This window comes from Nyctereutes procyonoides, unplaced genomic scaffold (genome assembly GCF_905146905.1).
Source record: "Nyctereutes procyonoides isolate TBG_1078 unplaced genomic scaffold, NYPRO_anot_genome, whole genome shotgun sequence".
Lineage (NCBI taxonomy): Eukaryota > Metazoa > Chordata > Mammalia > Carnivora > Canidae > Nyctereutes > Nyctereutes procyonoides.
In genome coordinates, this window is record NW_026575120.1 from 37,698,771 (window position 1) to 37,720,455 (window position 21,685).

The following is a 21,685-nucleotide window of genomic DNA, read 5'->3' on the forward strand; positions in this document are numbered from 1 at the left end:
AATTAATCAATGAAAGTGAAAATACAACCTATCAAAATTTTTAAGACACAAATAAATCAATACTGCAAGAGAAATTTATAGCACTAACTGCTTACATACAAAAAAGAAGGTCTCTAAATAAATCTAAACTTTCAGCTAAAGAACCAAATATAAGAGCAAAATAAACCTTAAAGCAAGAAGAATGGAATAAGAGACCAAATCAGTGAAATTGAAAAAACAAAAAACAAAAAATAACTCAGAAAAATCAAAACAATGAGCTGATTCGTTGTAAGGATCCATAAAATTAACAAACCTCTAGCAAGACTGACAGAGAAAAGAGAGAAGACAGAAATGAATATCAATGATGAAATGGGATGTCACTACAGATATTTGAATATTAAAAGCATAAGGGAGTAATACAAACATCCCTACATATAGATTTGACAAATTAGATGAGATGAACTAATTCCTCAAAAAACTTGCTATCAAGTCACCCATTATGGAATAGATATTTTGAAAAGCTCTGTAACAACCAAAGAAATTGGATTCGTAATTTAAAAACTCCTGAAAAAGGAACTTCCAAATCCAGATAATTTCTCCAAAGAATTCTAACAAAACACCACTAATTCTACTCAATCTTTTACAAAAAACAGAATTGAGAACAATTCTCAATTTATTTTATGAATATTAACTTAATACCCAAATCAAAAAATAAAAGGAAAACTATGGACCAATATCCCTCCTGAATGTAGATGCAAAATCTCTATGAAGATATTATCAAATATATTTCAGGAACCCATCAAAATAATTATATACAATGTCACATGAGGTTTATCCCATGGATGCCGGGATGGTCCAATAGTTGAAAAAGAATCATTGTTTTATGGGTAAGGAAAGAATAAAAAGATCATGTTAACTGATGCAGAAAAAAGTACTTGATAATATTCAACACCTATTCATGAAAAAAAAAAGAAAGAAAATGAGAATAGCCAGGAATTTCTTCAACTTAATAAAAAACATCAACAATAAGCCTGTAGTTAACAGCATACTTAATGGTGAAAGACTAAATGTCACTAAATGGCTTTCCACAGTGCTTGCATAACTTTACAGTCTCACCAACAGTATGAAGATTAAAATTTTCCCATCCATCCTCATCAACACTTTTAATTTTGTTTCTGGACTTTTCTACTTTTTACTATCCTTCCTTTTCTATTTCTTACTATTCATCAAAAAGTGCTATCTTGTGGTTTTGATATTCATTTAAGGACTAATGATATTGAGCGAAGTTTTCATACTTTTATTAATCCTTTGTATATCCTCTTTGGAGAAATGTCTATTTGCGTTGTCTATTTTCAGCTGAATTTCTAGCTGTTGTTATTGTTGAGTTGTAAGACACACACACAATGAAATATTATTTAGGTATAAAAAGTAATGCAGTATTGATACATGCTAGAACATGCCTGGACCTCAAAAACGGATGCTAAGTAAAAGAAGAAAGACATGCAAGGTCATGTAGTTTATCAATCCATTCATATGAAATATCCAGAAGAGGTAAATCTATAGTGACTAAAAGCAGAATTTAGTGGCTACTAGGGGCTAGAGGAGAGGAGAGTAGGAAGTGACTGCTTAATGGGTATTTTTTTTTTTTTTTTGAGCTGAGAAAAAATGTTTTGGCATTTACAACAATGCGAATGTACCAAGTACCACTGTCTTGTATATCTTACAATGGCTAATTACCTGTGATATAAATTTCACCTCAACTTTATAAAGTGGAAAAAAATAATAGCTAAACTTGTGAGGTGACAAAGACTGGAAGGGAATATCAGAAGGGCTTTTGGGGTGTCAGTGAATGCTCTATTTTTGGGATTAGGTAACTGGTTTTCAGAGGATTCAATTTCTGAACTGCTCTATGTTATGATAAATATACTTCTGTATAAATGTTATATTTTAAAAGTCAATTAAAACAAGAAAATATTCCAAGGAAGTTATGACTACTTTCATTTTTTAAATATTGAGATAGCATTGTATACCAGTGTACTACCAGTAAATGTAGCACAGAAATTCTGATACAATTCCTAAACTCTCACCATTGCATTGCTCTAGAGCTCAAAACAGATTCCTATAGCTATGTTGTTATCTAATTTTATACTGAGTATTCTTCCTAGGTTGGTACTCAAAACCTAAAGAGGTTTTTGCTTTTACAGTGTTCCAGTTACTAGTAAATTTTGCTTATGAAAAATATTGCATGAAGTTACATCCAAGTGTGGGTGTACACCAAATATTGTGGATGTTAAAAAAGAAATATAATATTAATTTATTTTAATATGAATTAAAATAAACTAGAATGTTGACTAGTGAATTTAATGTACTAATTGATCTTTTATCTATTGTTTCAACAGAGCTAGAGAATGTTAGATTTCTTTCCATAATGAATGATCACCTTGCCTCAAATGCCTTATTTATTTTATTTTTTTTTTGTAGATCAATTACTCTATTACTTTTGTTTGGTTTTGGGGGAATTGAATTGAACTGAACAATTTAGCTAATTAAAAACCTGAAAAAAATCTCCCCAAAAATACACTACCACTCTTCTAATTGAGCACTCTCTCATTAATGCAGTTGTTTAGATGAAAGTGCTATTGTACTAACAGAATCGTCTTTCCTTTGTGTTGATTCCCACAACCCTGTCTTAGTTGGTAATTTCTCTTTTTCCCCTGAGGCTGCTCAGAAAAAAGTAAGAACAGCTGACAACTTCCTTGAATTATTTGTATTAAATCCATCTTTCCGCATTTCATCTGTCAAATGCCTGCCTGAAGGAATGGAATTTCAGGTCTCTTGAAAATGCTCTTGTCTTAAGCCAGCATTCTTTCATGGTGGTAAGAGGAGTGTACCCCAAGAAAACTGATAGTTACTAAGTCTCTAGTATCTGTACTTATATAATCAGCTAGTGGGACACACACAAAAACACATACACAGAGGTGTGTCTATGCACATGTGTCTGAGTACCTGTGTCTACAGAATCTATCATCTGTTTTTATGAACATTTGTACTTTAAATATAGTGTAGATGCCTTTGTTAGACTTCTATAGTGTTCTTGACTATGTATAAATGTTCCCACCTGTGTTACCCATAAATACAACCTACAAAGACAGATTTGCATTTGGATGTTAAACTATTAAATAACATGTCATTGTGATGATAAATAATTCACATGTAAGACTAACAATATTTTAGTAGTATACAAACAAGATTGCTCAAGGCAGGTCAATTTCACATGGAATTATAACAATAAAAACTGTTCATATATAGGTAAGAGTGCAATCATTTGGATTTTCAAGGACTCAACAATCTAAATCCTTGAGGACAGAGGTTTTTTTTTCTTTTATTCATCAGGATATTCCAAGAGCTTGGGACAATGCTAGCAACATAGTAAGGACTTAATAATATTTGTTCAATGAATAAGTGAATACATACAAGAGTTCAAGCAAGTATGAAAATTGTTTTTATTAAATTATATGCTTATATTTTACTATTCCTACACAGAAGTAAAAATAAATAAAACAATATTGAAGGGGTTTCTAAACAATGCTCAATTATATAAATATATATGTAATTCATACATACAGTTATATGCACTCTTAAATTTGATATCATGATCATATAATTGATTGATTTTATAAAAATAACACTGGGGTTTAATGCCCTCATGTCTCTTTATTTACTTGTGGATGAAAGTCTTGAAAGTCTTTAACACTCAGTAAGTACATTGTGCAAAGATAGGATGTAACAGTACAAATTAGTCACATTTTTACTTCACTTAAGGCCACACAAATATGCCTGGCTTCTTCAGTCTGAGATATAAAAACTGGGTGGGCAATTATGTCACCTATTTATATTAACAATGGAATTTAGAGAGGTAAAAGAAAGACCAAAGTCAAAGAAACCAAATTATATTTAAGTGAAAATTATATATATGTAATGTTTTCTCACGTGCTGCTATAACTAAATCCCAACACTATAAGAGAAAACAGATGTGTTTTATTTTGCTCTCTTATTTAATTTTCAGATCCCTCAATAGAGTGATTTTCATAGATAGTGAATTTTATTCATAGAAAAATACATATAAAATTCAGTATCCAGGAATGACTCTCTCCATACATTCAGCCATAACTGAAGATAGCACTAGGAACAGTATTATCCACAGTAGATTTACTGTCAGTTCAATTTAATAAAAGTGTTATGAAACTTTAAACATTCTTCTGGATGTTTAAATACTTGACATGGTTCATTCCTGCTAGAAGTTACAATGTTGTGGGGGGAAAATGGATACAAAACAAATACTTGACATCATTCATCCCTGCAAAAAGTTACACTACTTGGGAAAAGATGACATATTAGGCACTTTTAAATTGGGGAATAATGCAAAACACAGCAAGAAAGTACTAAATTGAATACAATCAAATGCCAAAAGAAATCACATAATCCAAAGAATAGCTAGAAGGAAGATAAATGCCACCTCATGTTATGGGAGAAAGCCTCCTGAAGAAGGTAGAAAACTATGATGAGTTTTTTTTTTCCCTGAATTTTTAAATTTAAATTCAATTTGCCAACATATAGTATAACACCCAGTGCTCATCCCATCAAGCGCCCGCTTTAGTGCCCATCACCCAGTCACCGCATCCCTCCATCCTCCTCCCCTTCCGAGAAAACTATGATGAGTTTTAAAGAGGTTGAAGAATGGAGACAGAACTGTAAATCCTGTGCCAAAGAAGGAAAAGATGAGTATTTTTAACTGTGAGAAATGACCGTTCAAACAAACTTCTTTTTGAAATCCTAATAAAAGCATCAAGTTTTTAACAGTCCCTGTTGGGACTCCTCTATCTCCTCTATACTATGAGAGGGAATTCAGTATATAACCCTAGTGTCTAAACAGAGACTCTCTTCAACTCCCTCAAAACAAAACAAGTGGAGAGCTTTATGTTAGCCATATTTTCACAAGGATTTATGTGCATCTCACATATTATGTATATTAGGAGATTTCTAGAATTTCATCTCTAAAAACCAAATTATGGATAATATCCATGTTAAGGAGGACAATTAGCAATTGCATTAACATCTTGTATATAATTCAATTATAATATTGTAGTAGATATTGACTTATCTATATATCATTTCTGAATTTGGTTCCTTGTGATTAAAACAAGAATCATTAAATTGAAATATGCTTGTGCAGTTAAAATGTAGTTATATAGTAATAGTTGTTACAAGCAAAAGTAAGGCAAACCTCTAATTTATTTTAAAGCTTTTTTAAAAATTTTAATAATCAGAGTGTTTGACAAGTATTCTTCCCTCATAATATTATCCATCATTCCTGAAATATAATAATTGTATTTTCACAATAGTCAGATATAAATATTTTCCTCCAAAAGAGTATTTTCCCAAAAAACAACAACACACAACAAACAAGATTAAAGGTAATTTTTAGTTATGGTCACCCAATATCTCACCATCATAGCAGTCGTTGTTTAATATTGTGTTGTGTGGTCAGAGTACACATGTTTTTGCTTTGGAGAATTTTCTTCTTTTCTTACATAAAGCATTTCAAAGATGCTTAACAGGATCCATAGTAATCACTTTATCAAGTTTTAACCCGATTTATTTTAATAGATGAAAGTGCAGGACTATTTGGTTTTAATTTCAGTCTCTGAGCTCCAGAGTAAATATTATCCAATGAAGAAGTCCAATGTTGGATGCAAATGGCTCGAACCTTTTACAATTGCCTTGCTCAACACTGACTGCAATCCACCCTGGAAAAGTAAGTCCTCAACCATCCCACCTTGCTCACTGGCAGTGCTATCAGCAAAGTGAGATCTGTTTGTAATGGCTGAAGCAAAACCTAAAGCAGTTAACAACTGGGGGCTGTCAAATAAACCCCCACTTCCCATAGCTATCTTAATATAAATATTAAATATTTTCATAAATTCTAATAACCCTTTATTTGTAAACAAAAAAAGCCATCCATTAAATACATATTTCAATAACAGAAAAAATCCTTTCTTCATGAGATCCTTTGAAGTTCTCTTATTATTTTATTAAATCTATTTCTTTAAAAATGCAACTATTTTAGATTAATATGAACAAGGATGAGGTGAAAGACTGAGAAAAATATCTTGGAGTGTCTGGATGGCTCAGTGGGTTAAGTGTTCAAACTCTTGATTTAAACTCAAGTCATGATCTCACTGTTCTGAGGTGGAGTCCTGCATGGGGCTGTGTGCTGGGCATGGAGCCTGCTTAAGATTCTCTCTCTCTTCCTCTCCCTCTGCCCCTTCCATCAATTCACTTTCTCTCTCTGTGTGTCTGTCTCCCTGCTTAAAAAAAAAGAAAAGAAAAAAGAAAAAAAAAGCCATCTAGCATACTCAAAAAAAAAAAAAATCATGCATGTAAGATACGATTCTTTTGAAGCAGTGCATTGCCTTCAACTAGAACAAATGTGAAACTATTTTAAGATTAATTACATCAATTACATCAATCAGCAGGGAAGAAAACACAATCGACATTGACATATATCTGAGTGATGGTTGTAACAAAGTTTTCAATTTTTTCTACTGGGAATGTCACCTCAAGTTGGCAGGATCTCTTCAAGTAAGCTCAGAAACTCAACAGTATCTTCAAAGATAAGCATGTTGGTAACTCTGGCTCTTACTGTATTCCATGAACGGGCAACAATATTCTCTATAAAACTAGCCCTCAGGAATTAAATACCTTTTATTGAAATCACACAAGTTTGTCAAAATGCTATACTTTTTTATTAGAAACACTGTTAATCAAATGAGATCACCCTCCCTCCATCAACCAACCTTCACAACTATACCACTAAACCAATGGAGAGATGTTAAATTTAACTTATGAAAAAATATCAGCATGACTAAAAGGAACTGATTTACTGACAGGTAAATAGAGGGAATGTACTGTGTTTTGGACAATAGCATGTTGAATACTGTTTTGAAACAATTTTAGAAATGAGATATATGAAAAATTCCAGTGGGAGTAAATATTTATAAATAAATAAAAATTCAAAGGGAAATTCCTTGCTGTGAGTCACAGTTACATGCAAACTGTTACTCAAAATTTCCTTCATGAATCTTATTTAGGGAAAATTACATAATGGAAGAGGAAGTAACACAAGATGCCAGTACACAATAGGATTGGGAAGAAGTTTGGAGAGTAAATATTTTTATATATGTAGAGTTCAAAAAATTGTAAATCGGTTATCTCTAGGCACCATGCAAGTTACTGTAAGGAAAAGAATGCCAGTTCTGGTCCTAATCTGGCATTTCTCATTGTTCTATTTGTATGTATTTTTGCCAAAATTACACTATTAATATTAGTGATCGTTTAGAGTAGGTCTTGGTATCTGGTAAACCTTTCAAGATGGTCATGTTTTCATATGAAACATAGCATCTCATATAAATTGTATTATTTTCTTCAATTTACAATTTTACAGTCACGTCCTATAAATTTAAGATTTATTCCTTAGCATTTGAATTCTCTTATTCTAACTGGTATTTCCACATGTGGAAGAAAAATATTTGCAACACACACAACTAATAATAATTATATTTTATGGTATGTAAGTCAATATATAAACCAATAAGTAAAACTCAGTAAGTAAAATACAAATCAATAAGTAAAATGTAGTTGTGCCATTGGAGAAAATTAGGCAAGTTATTCAAACAAGAGATGTTTTAGATGATATTTTAAATATCCCAATAATCATATGAAAAAGTATTCACCCTCATTAGTCTTAATATAAATAAAACTTAAAATTAAAATAAAAAATTGAAGGATGCCTGGGTGGCTCAGTGGTTGAGCATCTGCCTTTGGCTCCGGGCATGATCCTGGGGTCCTGGGATCAACTCCCACACTGGACTCCCCTCAGGGAGCCTGCTTCTCCCTCTGCCTATGTCTCTGTCTCTCTTTCTGTGACTCTCATGAATAAATAAAAAAAACTTAAAAAAAAGAAAAATTGATATGACTACACATTTGCCAGGAGAGTAAAATCAGGAATATACATGGCGACAAACGTTTGCAAGGTTATAGAGTAATGGCAACTGAAATACACTGCTAGTCAGAATGTAAATTTGTTCAGAGAATTACCTGGCCTTACATACTAAGTTGAATTTATACATATGGCTGGTTAGGAACTCACTTCCCATTGGCAAGGAGCCCAGCACTATGCTCACACACACAAACATGACTAAACCAATTCTAAAATACCATATCTTAGGGCTTATCTCCTGAGACCTTCCTTTTACCTATGCTGTATCACTTAGAATCCAGTTAGGGAACAAAAACCACACCAGTAATCTGAATATGAAAAAAAAATTATTATATAGTATATGTTAGTTATGAATGCGGGAATGCCTACTAAGGGAAAATAAAGGAGAGTTTTAGAGAAGAGCCTAAGCCTGAGAGAGCACAGGCAAGGAAGCAGCAAAGAAGGAAAGGGATTCCCTCCCAAGGCTAAGATTCAAGCCTTCCTGGACAGGGTGTGGCTACAGCCCATTGATGCTGGAGAAGTTTCCAGAGTTGCCAAGGCAGGACAACTGGGACCAAGTGGGGTCAAGGTTGGCAAGTAAGAAACCAACTAGATGGTGAAGATGGTGCCCAGGTTGTCCCCTTCTAGAACTGGCCCACAGGTACTAAAAAAAGCCTGGTGAGCAAGAAGCTTCCTCCCAGACTGCCAGTTTGCTGAGGCTGGTAGGCAGGAAACCAGGGAACAAAATTAAGTAAACGTGCTGGAGGACAAGCACTCCCTGGGGTGCAGGCTTCTGGCTCCAAGGATGGCTTGGTGTACGCTGCCAGAGCTTGAAGGGAAAAGCACATCACAACCAGGAGATTCTCCTTCCTCCTACAGTCTCCCTCCAGCACTCTTTACTCACCAGGCTTAACATGCAGGCCAAAAAGAAATGTTCACTGAGTCCAGCTCCAGTACCACAAAGCCAAGCAAGTAAGGGCGGATTGGGACAAACTAATATCTGTCGCAAAAAAATAAAAATTAGCTTATCATAAGAATTTCAGAAATAAATTCATAAAATTAGAAGAAACTAAGTACACATGTATGGATGTCGATTTTGAGAAGTCCGGGCTACTGATTATCCCATAGGACATGCTTAATAATACTTGGAGATAGATTGATTCATCTTCATAGCACTACCAAAATGGCATAAAAAGGAAGGGTCAGAGAGAATGGTGAGAGACCAGTGGAAGACAATGCAACAGAAGTCAGGGAGCAATAAATTTCAAAATGAAAAGGGACAGTAAAAGTGTCAAAAACTCTAAAGACAACAAGGAGAATTAGGACTGAAGAAATGCCTCTGGTTTTGAACAGATATAAATCACTGATGTCTCCTGTTAGCTGTGAATTCTGGCCAGATTTCAGGTGATTAAGAAAAAAAATGATTGGGTGCTTGGCACAGTGAAAAATGGGAGATGGCATGAAATTAGCATTTAGCAGGCACCTCTTAGATAAGATGCTATACAGGCATTTTTGTACAATATATTTTCTAATCTCTTCTCTGTATCCTGTAATAATTATTATCATTTCCATTTTATAGTTAAGAAAACTGAGGCTAAGAGTAATTAAGGAAATTGCTGAAGGTTTTGAAGTTCATATATAACAGAACCAAGACTTAAATCCAAATTGATTGAATACCTGCCAGAGGGGATAAATGAATCAAGTGAAAGTACGCTCATTTTTAACATACAGCTGACTGTGACTATTTGATTTGCAAGGGATGGATTTCATGAGAAAAATCATGAAGCTTTTAGGGGCTGAAATGTATATTCTTACGATAAAAATATTAGTAGTCTAAAAAAAGATGAACTTAGGGGTTGTGGCATGTTACACACAACAGAAAAAATAATTTATGTTCATTAAAATTAAAGACCTTGGCAGCCAGGGTGGTGCAGCGGTTTAGCGCCGCCTTCAGCCCAGGGCCTGATCCTGGAGACCCAGGATCAAGGCCCACGTCAGGCTCCCTGCATGGAGCCTGCTTCTCCCTCTGCCTGTGTCTCTGTCACTCTCTCATTCTCTCTCTCTGTCTGTCTCTGTCTCTGTCTCTGTCTCTCATGAATGAATAAATAAAATATTTAAAAATAAAATAAAAGTAAATTAAAGATTTTGGTGTCTGCTGAGTGTGTATTGATCTGTCTCTTACTATCTTTATGGGATTAGGCAATTACCATCTATTTTGCAGTCTCCCCATCTACAAATTTTATTTAATTTCATAATAACTATGGAATTATAAGTGACTGTCACATAGAATGTGCTATATATATATATATATATATAAAACATAGATACAAGAATATATAATATACTCTTTTCAATTTCTTGCAAAGTTGATACACTGAAGCTACTTTAAGAATATGTCTGAGATAATTTATAATTATCTATTATTGTTAAGTAAATTACAGAATAGAAGAATCATAGAAGAATGAATCAAGAAGAATCTGGCACTCTCTATGCCAGATTAAAAGAAGAAACAAAAAAAATAAAAGAAACAAGATGTTTAAACTTTGAAGTATATTCTAGTCTGTTTTAGCATTTTTATCAATAAATTAAAACAGAACAACCTCATTTTCTTCCTCAACAGTCCCCTGGCCTTCATTCAAAGCTGGGCTAGCACTCTTCTTTGACATTCATAAAAACAGCCTTATGTCAGTTAGTTATTGCTGTGTAACAAATTGTCTCCAAACCTAACAGCAATAAACACACATTTTCTTTTCTTATTCTTTGGATCAGGAATCAGAGTCCTGGCTCTGGGTTACTCACAAGCAGGGCTGCTAGATTTGGCAGATAAAATATAGCATACTCAAATTTTTATTTCAAATAAATAACATATAATTCTAATGTATGTCCCAAGTATTATATACTTACAAAATTTTTTCATTGTTTATCTCTACTTCAAATTTAACTGAGCTTTTTATGTGGCAACTCTACAAGACATAAACTAACTCAAGCTTCAACAGGAGAGATCCAGTTTTCTAAATCACTCACAAGATTGTCCAGAGGATTTAATTCCCCGTGTCGTGTTGGTTGAAGGCCTTAGCTCCTCATGAGCTGTTGACTAGAGGCCTCTTTCAACTCCTTGCCATTAGACCTCTCCATAGAGCATCTCACAGTATAGCAGCTGGCTTTTATCAGAGCAAGTAAACAGGAGATCAAGAAAGAATTCCAGAAAGAGAGAAAGTACCAACAAGAGGAAAATCAGCCTTTAGTAACATAATCACTGAAGTGACTCCTCATCACTTTTGCAATATCCTATTGGCTAGAAGCAATGACCTAGATCCATCCCACATGGAAGTGAAAGGGATCAGACCGTGGTGCTGATCCCTGAACACCATGAACTCCTGGGAAGCCCAGGAGCCATGTTAGAAGCTGCTAACTACAATAATGATTGTCTCTCAATCCATCTCTTTCATCTCCAGCTCTATCCCCACTGTCTATATCACGCCAGTTCCAATCATTCCCCCACTGATTCCTTGAATATGCCAAGCATATCCTTGTCATGGGGTTTCCTACTCACTATCCTTCTGTCCAAAATGTTCTTCAGCCATGCCAACTCCATCACTTAATTCAAATCTTTTCTTACATATATCCCTCTCAGTAAGCCCTGCGCTAACCCTTCAATATAAAACAGCATCGCACCTCACCTCCCAAACGTCAAGCACTACTTTTCCTGTTCTTATTTTATGCACAGCTATACCAAATTCTAGCATATCATTTCATTTATTAATTCCCACACTGTTTATCATCTATCTCTGCTTGCAATACAAGCGTCGTGAAGGCAAGACTATTTGCTTTGTTAACTAATGTGTCTCTAATGCCTAGAAATGTTTGGCATAGAGAATGTATTCTATCAACATAAACTGTTGAATAAATGATGAATGTATAAATACTGCATTTCTTTTCTACTTTATGAGATTTCAAACACACTAAGGGTAAGCTCTGGAACTTTAATTATTTGTATTCCTCTTAATACTTAGCATGGTGACGTGAAAATGACTACAACTACAAAATCTTTTTTTACAATGATCTTTGCATATTGACCTAAATTTGCAAGCACTGCAGAATAACTTCTTTTTTGCCTGTAATGATCCTATTGACTTCAAAGTTAGTTTATCAAAGTAGTTCTATAATGGGAAAATTTGGGCTATCAAGTGTTTTTGGCATATCAGCTGGAAAAAGCCAGTTTAGAAAGCCATTATAAAATGAATGAATAAAATTTGAAATTCAAAGTCATGGGTTATGAATTCAATTATTTAGGAAAGGAAATCTTTTGATTTATGCTTCAGTTCTGGTATGTTATCTAATGTCAGTATTTGGTTTTATCACACTAGTTAGTTCAAGCACTACCCTGGTTAAATATATAGCATTTTTTTTCCATTGGAAAATAATAAGCTTTAGCTTGCAAAAGAAAAAGTAAGCTCAAACAAAATGAATATATATTTCACAGGCCATCTCTTCCTTCCCCTCTCCTCCCCTGCCCTGTCTCCCTCTCCCCCCTTTCTCCTTCCCTTCCTCTTGGAAATCTGCTCATGCTAAATAACCAACATGTGAATCTTTCCGGTGCAAATGTCTTACTTTTAGTATCAACCCTAAAATTTAACTGTGTCGTGCAGAACACCCTGTTTGATATCAGAATTTTGGTTCACAAAGATTAAAATGTCTCCTCATTGTTTTTCTCTATTTCACCTTCTTCCTCATGACAACATCTATATGCTAGCGATTTTATCTTCACCATCCCCTGCAGTCACATAATTTCAGTAATTTTTATCTAACTCGTTCAAGGATAACACTGATTGCGAACTTAACTAATTTTTAAATGACATAAATGTTGGAAGAATGGCAAAAATAACAATCCAATACAGATTCAAATAAGATGACATTTAATGGGGACAGGAATATAAATGTCAGATGCAAGCTGGTAAGGCATGACTTAACAGCATGATATATGGAGAACAAAATGCAGGGGATTTGTTTCACTGTGTATTAAATAGGAGTCAAAATATTATGGAAATGATAAAAATAGACTTTAGACCACTTTCAAGATTATAATGTATACAAGAAAAAAAAAGTCATCCCCCTTCTCTGGACTACTTAGATTGTATTTTAGTTTGTTTGTTTAGACTTAGAGGCCATACCTGTTAAGAGCTATTGATAAATATACAAGATTTAGATGAAGAACGTGAGTTACTTTGTTTTTTTTTTTAATGACACAAAAGAGCTTTAAAAATGGGAAAGATTTTGAAAAAAGAACATTCGAAAGAAACTGAAGAGCTCAAAAATATTTAAATCTTTTTAATGTGAGAAAAAGAGAAATGTATTCTAGGTTGGCCCAGACATAAAAGTAGACTCAATGAGTGCAAGTTATAGGAAAACAAATTTAGCTAAGAATAATGATCAAATTAGGTTCTTAATATCTTGGACTAAAAAATCTGTGAGCTAACCTATCAGTTGATTTTATCCACTGATGTACTGATAAAGGTTTAAATGGTCATTTATTTAGGGGCAACTTTTTAAAATACTGATAAATGACTAGATAGCCCTGTTAGAGCATTTCAACTCAAATATATTCTGATGCTATGATCTCATATTGAAACCTTTAGCCTAAACCCCTACCTTCTGAGTTTTCCACTCCTCTGAGTCTATGAAATGCACACCTTTCCGATCATTATGGCTCCTTTTTTCTCAGCACCACTGCCTTTCCCTCCTTTCATCGGTTCTTTGTAATATTCACATGATTCTCTTTTTAAAATTATTTTTTGTTGGTATTCAATTTGCCAACATATAGCATAACACCCAGTGCTCATCCCGCCAAGTGCCCTCCTCAGTGCCCATCACCCAGTCACCTCAATCCCACACCCACCTCCCCTTCCACTACCCTTGTTCATTTCCCAAGTTAGGTGTCTCTCATGTTCTGTCTCCCTTACTGATATTTCCCACTCATTTTTTCTCCTTTTGCCTTTATTCCCTTTCACTAATCTTTATATTCCCCAAATGAATGAGACCATATAATGTTTGTCCTTTTCTGATTGACTTATTTCACTCAGCATAATACCCTTCAGGTCCCTCCACATCGAAGCAAATAGTATTTGTCATTTCTAATGGCTGAGGAATATTCCATTGTGTACATAGACCACATCTTCTTTATCCATCATCTTTCGATGGACACCGAGGCTCCTCCACAGTTTGGTTATTGTGGACATCGCTGCTATAAACATTGGGGTGCAGGTGCCCCGGCGTTTCATTGCATCTGAATCTTTGGGGTAAATCCCCAACAGTGCAATTGCTGGGTCGTAGGGCAGGTCTATTTTGAACTCTTTGAGGAACCTCCACACAGTTTTCCAGAGTGGCTGCACCAGTTCACATTCCCACCAATAGTTCAGGAGGGTTCCCTTTTCTCCACATCCTCTCCAACATTCGTGGTTTCCTGCCTTGTTAATTTTCCCCATTCTCACTGGTGTGAGGTGGGATCTCATGTGGTTTTGATTTGTATTTCCCTGATGGCAAGTGATGCAGAGCATTTTCTCATGTGCTTGTTGGCCATCACATGCCTGGGCTAGACGATCAGAAATATACATTATTATTATTATTATTATTATTATTATTATTATTATTATTTAGAAATATACATTTTAATTCTCGCTAACTACGCTAGAGTATTTACCTGCTTTAATTTCATTCTCTTTTGTCCTTTCCAATACCAATGACCCATACTCTAACAATGCTGATAAAAAAAATCTATGGTAAGAATAATGAAGATAGAATTTGTGAAAAGAATATTGGGAGATTTTTAAAGACCGCACGACTCTCCTCCATACTATGGATGCAAACCATGTCTCAGACAAAGTTCAGTCAAGCTTTAATAAAGTTTTTATTTTACTTCAAAATAAAATTAACTTTCTAAGTAACCATGTGCAAAGTTCAACCCTTTCCATTGTAAAACTTGAGCTTCTACTTTCAGTGCTGGAGGACGGGTGGAAGGAATTTGATTGGATGAGGCAGCTTGATGCTGCTTACACAGCTCCTATGCTCCAAAATAACTGGTCCACTCTAGTCTACATTCCATTTAGGCCACACCACACTTTTCCTAAATCTATGCCAAATCCTAAAACTGCTAAATATATTTACTGGGTTGGCCAAAACCAATAAACATATGTGGTTCACATCTTACAGAAACTAAAAAGTGGTACAATCCTGTTTATTCCTTAGGTTCACTGGTTTGGTTTTTATAATCACCAGAAATTTTCTGTAACTCACATATATATTCTTAAAATGTCTTATACAGATGTGTGATAATATGAAACTGTTCTATTATTAAATACTCTGGCAATAAATAAGAGAAGAAAATTATTTTTACATTTTCTGGCCCTACATAGTTTATTCCTGCTATTTCTTTGACCAGGGACTTTTAAATAAGTAAAGCCTTTTATCTTATCTCTTCTGCATCAATCCTGCCAGTCTTTAGACCCTGGTAAGTCTACTTGCTCCTATATCTTGCCTGCTTTGGGTTTCTGAGCTCTGAAAAATGTACTGTGATAATGATACCAAATGTCTCCAATCACTCCAACAAGTTTTACACCAATTAATCCCAACTTTTCTCCCCGCTCCTAGTGAATATTAGTTTGCAAACCCCACAGTTATTGACTCCTGGCTAATTCTGCATTGCTGTCATTCATGTAACAAGTGTGTGTTTTCTTCCTATCAATCCCAGTAACTCAAATTTACCTTAAGAAAACAAGGGCGTATTCAAGTAAGCCTTCCTTCAGCTGCTCTTCATTCCTAAGCAACACATATCTGCATCTCTAACCTCCTTTCCTCCTTAGTCCTCCTACCAAGCAAAATACCTGCACTTTTTCAATTCTTCAAAGATTTTCTTCTGTGCATTATTCTAGGATTCTATTCTATTCTAAGCCTCTGGATCCTGTCACTGAGTTTTAAAAACAGGTCAAGTCTTACTCATATTCAAATACACCTTCCTACCTATCTACCTACCTTCTTTCCTTTCTTTCTTTCTTTTTTATTTTTTTTTAAGATTTATTTGAAAGAGAGAGAAAGTGAGAGAGCATGAGCAGGGAGGGAAGGGGCAGAGGGAGAGAGAGCATCTAAGGAGACTGCCCGCTAAGCGTGCAGCTTCTAAGACCTTGAGATCATGACCTGAGCCTAAATCAAGAGTCAAACACCTAATCTACTGAGCCACCCAGACACCTCAGTCTTGATCTTTTTCTTCTTTATGCTTCTTTCCTGCCCAGTTACAGGGTAGGAAAATGTGTATTTTTTTGACGCTTGTTTACTGCAATAAAAAAGGAGCACATGTTATGTTGTTAAATTGTCTGCTCAATATTAACTCTAACACGTGTTCCTAATTACTTTACATCACTGAACTGTCTTTTCACCTAGAAGTGAAATAGTAACAGTGTTTTGAAAAATAAATCAATTAATATATATAAGAATCTTAAAACATTTGTAGTATATTAGGGCTAAGGGTGTGTTAGCCACCATTAACTTTATTAGCAATTTTTAAAAAATGGATTTTTATCAAATCTTCCAACAGAAGTTAATATGTATATTTTTAAATATTAATCTTTTCTTTCTAAAATCTAAATTCTAAGGAGAAATTCAGAACATGAGAAGTTTGTTTTTTTATATTTTATTTTTTTAAAAATAATACCTAGTTATATAAAGAAATATGTTAATTCTATAAAGCAAAATTCTATTTTGAGTGTGTAAAGTAGTGGATATTATTTGAATATTGCTAAAGAATTACCATAAGGGAACCAGGAGCAAAATGTCAAAGAGCTCTTCATTTTCTAGACATGTATGTTTTCATAGCTTTAATGTTTTTCTACATCCCCCCAAATAATTTAACTATAGCTAGATACGTTCATGGAAAACGAAAGTGTGATCTCTAAGTATTTAAAATATACACAACAAAGGAAATAATTTTCTTCATAACATATAAAGGAAAAATCCAAAATCTAAATATACTTATACACATACAGAGGCATATGTAAATACAGATTTTTTTCTTACATGTCATTTAGAAATACAATACCTGAGTTATACTTTCAAAATCATTTTAAAATGCATCAAAAATTAAGAAACATTTGTAACAAAATTAAGAAATATTAAATGAACGTGATTAGTGGGCACCTGCATGAGTCAGGCAGTTAAGCATCTGCCTTTGGCTCAGGTCATGATCTCAGGGTCCAGGGATTGAGCCCTGAGTCTGGCTGCCTGCTCAGCAGGGAGTCTTATTCTCCTTCTCCCTCTTCTACTCTGTTCTCTCTCCCTCTGTGTTCTCTCTCTCTCTCTCAAATAAATAAATAAATAAATATTTAAAATAAGTAAATAAACATGCCTATTTTCATATTGTTCACATTCTATTTTAGTAATTTTATAAGGCCATTTTAATCTTTGAAATAAATCTAAGTGATTTATTTGGCTGCACTGTTTTTCCCCATGTATGTGTTTTTTTTTTTAATATTATCATTTCTAACTTTGTTTCTAATCCCTTTACATTAAAAAAAACTGCTTGCTTAAATGATTTTTGGAATATGTATTTCACTTACATACTGTTATCTTATATAGTCCCTTTTTAGGTTTTCCCACCATTATTTTTCTTCATTTTACCTTATATTTTTACTTTACATTTCCCTTTGAAATCTTCTTTTTTCTTCTTGCAGTAATTTTGTTATTTTAATAATTAGCATTCTAAATGTAATACTAAGCTGTTTTTTGGTGAAGAGAGAGCATGAGCAGGACAGGGAAAGGCTGAAAGAGAGGGAGGGAGAGCATCTTAAACAGATTCCCCACTGAGCATAGAGCCCAAGGGAGGCTATCTCACAACTCTGAGATCAGGACCTGAGCTGAAATGGAGTCTGATGCTTAACTGACTGAGCCACCCAGGTGCCCCTATAATACTAAATTTTACTGTACATATTATTTAAGAATATTGCTTCACAGATATTCTTAAACGATTTTGCTGGCTTCAAAGATTATACTTTGTCAATACAATGTATTAGTAACATTCCATCTCCTCATGGCTTCATTTGCTCTCCCTGCACAGTCTGCTGTCTGTAGCTGTCAATTAATCTAGTTCTTAATCTAGCTTTACTCCCTCGCCACTCTGATTTATTTATCTATTTTTGATCTGAAATTACACTAATGAGGGTTTAGGTATGTGTTAGTTTTCATAACCCTGCAGATTTTTTTTTTTCCTGAACTAAGGATTCAAGTTTTTATTAGTTCTAGAATATTCTCAGGTATACTGTTCTTGAACTTGCTTTTTTTCATTCTCATTTTTTCTTTTCTAAAAGCCCAATAAAATTTTTATTTGTTCAATTATTACATACTTTATTTTATGCCTATGAATCTTGGACATTTGGCCATATCTTCAACCCAATTTTCCTTCTGTGATCCACTGAATAATTTCATGTGATCTATTTGCTACAACAATCATTTTTAATTAATTAATTAATTTATTTATTTATGAGAGACACACACAGAGAGAGGCACATAGGCAGAGAGAGAACCAGGCTCCATGCAGGGAGCCTGATGAGGGACTTGATCCTGGGAACTCCAGGATGCTGCCCTGGGCTGAAGACAGAGCTCAACCGCTGAGTTCCCCAAGCATCCCTACAACAATCATTTTTTTTTCCAATGGATTTACACTGTTGTTTATCCATCTCCTGAAATTTTATGTCAAAATTTTTTCTTAAAGTCCCCTACTATTGGCAGCCTGGGTGGCCCAGTAGTTTAGCGCTGTGTTCAGTCCAGGGCCTGATCCCGGAGACCTGAGATCAAGTCCCACATTGGGTTCCCTTCATGGAGCCTGCTTCTCCCTCTGCCTGTGTCTCTGCGTCTCTCTCTCTCTGTGTCTCTCATGAATAAATAAGTTTTTTTTTTTAAAGTCCCGGGGCAGCCCTGGTAGCTCAGCAGTTTAGTGTGGCCTTCATCCCAGGGTGTGATCCTTGAGACCGGGGATTGAGTCCCACATCGGGCTCCTTGCATGGAGCCTGCTTCTCCCCTCTGTCTGTGTCTCTGCCTTTCTCTCTCTGTGTCTCTCATGAATAAATAAATAAAATATTTAAAAAATAAAAATAAAAAATAAAAACAATAGTCCTCTACTATTATTGGAATATAGACAACTGATGGTTATCAGAGAGGAGGTGGAAGGAGGATGGGTTAAATACCTGATTGAGATTAGGGAGGGCACTTATTGTGATGAGCCCTGGGTGATGTATAGAAGTGTTGAATCACTACAATGTACACCTGAAACTAATATTACACTGTATGTTAACTAATTGGAATTTAAATAAAAACTTAAAAAATAATTTCTTGCTTTAAAGACTGCTTGAATCTTTTAAAACACACATGCCTTCCTTTTCATTTAACATATTATTTACTTAGACATAATACTTATTTTCTATTTCACAATGAATATTTCAGTATCCAAAGTCATTGAGGAATAATTCAGTTCTTTGTTGGCTCTGCTTATTTTCACTAGTAGAGGCTTCTTTCCTCATGTATTATGATTTTAAGTGTGTGTATATGTGTGTGTGTTGTGTTACAAATTAGCCATATAAGCACCAGAAATTTATGTAGCTAAATTTCTTTGTAACACGGTAGTAATATCTTTCTATCTAATCTAGAAGTGTGATTTATCAAAATACATTAAACTGCTTCACACACACACACACACACACACACACACACACAATTTGGGAAGGCAAACTGAAAAAAAAGGGATTTGCAACTTACCTAAATGACAAAGTATTAACATCCTTAAAATACAGAGAAATATTTAAAATCAAGAAGTAAAAAAACTTGTTAAAAATAAATGTATGAGCAGATAGTCTAGAAGGTGTATATGCAAGACCCTTAAATACATTAAATATGCTCACCTTTAGAACAAAAATGCACATTAAGCTACATAGAATTTTTCCTTACTTGACTAAAATACAAAAATCTGATGATACATTTTGTTGGCAAAATGAGTGGAAACACAAACACTCTTACATTGTTGGTTAGAGTAAAAACATGATTATGTTCCCATATGGATAGAAATTTGGCAATACGCAGCCCAATTACTGATGCAAAGGCCCTGCCCTATGCATTGGTGAGGAATTATAACAAATATACTGCTTCAGAAAAGATTGCAAAATTTAACATTGTATTTTCTCATTTGTTTTTCATAAAAATAAAACACACTCTGCTTTGGCTATGTACATTAGCTGTGGCTATTCTAAGTTGTTGATTATCTCAGTTCAGCCCTAGGCTGTGAATTACATATAGTTCTGCTCTATATATGTAGATATGTGTGCCCCATTTTCCTTTAACTACAACCTATCCAAGGCATATACTCATTATAAATCAATGGATCACAATAGTCAAGATGCACCATATGAATACATTTAAAGCTTCCGCTTGCATAGCTGCTCATACTCCACTGACGCCAACAAATCACATGGCTAGCCACAAAGTAACAGGGGCAGGAAAGTATACTTTGCCCCAAGGAAAAGAAAGAAAGAGAGAAAGAAAGAAATGAATGTATATTTGCTGAAGAGGACTTCATTTTAATCAAAATTTGCTCTCTTATTCATAAATATTTACTTTCATTCCTCTTGCATAAAAAGAATCTAGGTCTGGAGCAGGTCAACTTGGGCCATCCTGTGGTGCCAAGAAGCAAGTAATAGCTCAAAGACTAATGGGGTTATGTGAAAGGAAACAGGTTAGCATGCAGGAATTCTCGCTGGGCCTGCAGATACAACAACATTCGTAAATTTTTCTTGCCCAAGGTATGCCTGACTCTATTCAAGTCTGTATAACTAACTTCCAGTTTGCAGGAAATTTAGGCGATAAAGGAATGACAAAAATGAACAAACAAGCAAATATATCCAGTATTTGTTATAAGTTATAAGAGAACTGGACTCTTAAAAAAATCAATGTTATTAAAAAAAATTTTTAAAGCATGGGTTTGCAGGGTATTTGGGTGGCTCAGCTGCTTAAGGGTCCAATTCTTTTTTTTTTTTTTTTTTTTTTAAGGGTCCAATTCTTGATTTAGGCTCGGGTCATGATCTACAGGTTGAGACATCCAGCCCCACGTTTCATGCTGAGCATAACCTGCTTAAATTTTTCTCTCCTTCTGTCCTCCCAAAACTCTCCCCCAACTTGTGATCTCCCTCTCTCTCTTTCTCTGAAATAAATAAATCTTTAAGGAAAAAAAACAAAACAAAACATGGGTTTGGTTTGCTTCTAGAGTTAAAATTTGTAGCAACCAAATGAAATATGGATCCTTGTTGGGAATAGGGCAATACACTGTGGGGGCAGGTAATGTGAGAGATTTGAAAATTGAGAAAGTGAGACATAAAAAAAATGTAGGAAAATGTTAGCACTTCTTAAATCTAGTTGGGGGAATACAGGTGTTGGTTGCACTGGTCTTTCTTCTTCTCCATCTTTGAAAGATTTCAAATAAAAATTGAGGGAAGAATAAATAATAGTCAGTCTGTTCCACATCACTGTCCTAAGCATTTCTAAATATCTTCCTTGATTGCTTATAAATAATCTTCAAGCTTTAGGGAACCTCAATCCACTTTAGACCACACAGCTCATGAAATGTTTCCCCTTAGTTAACAT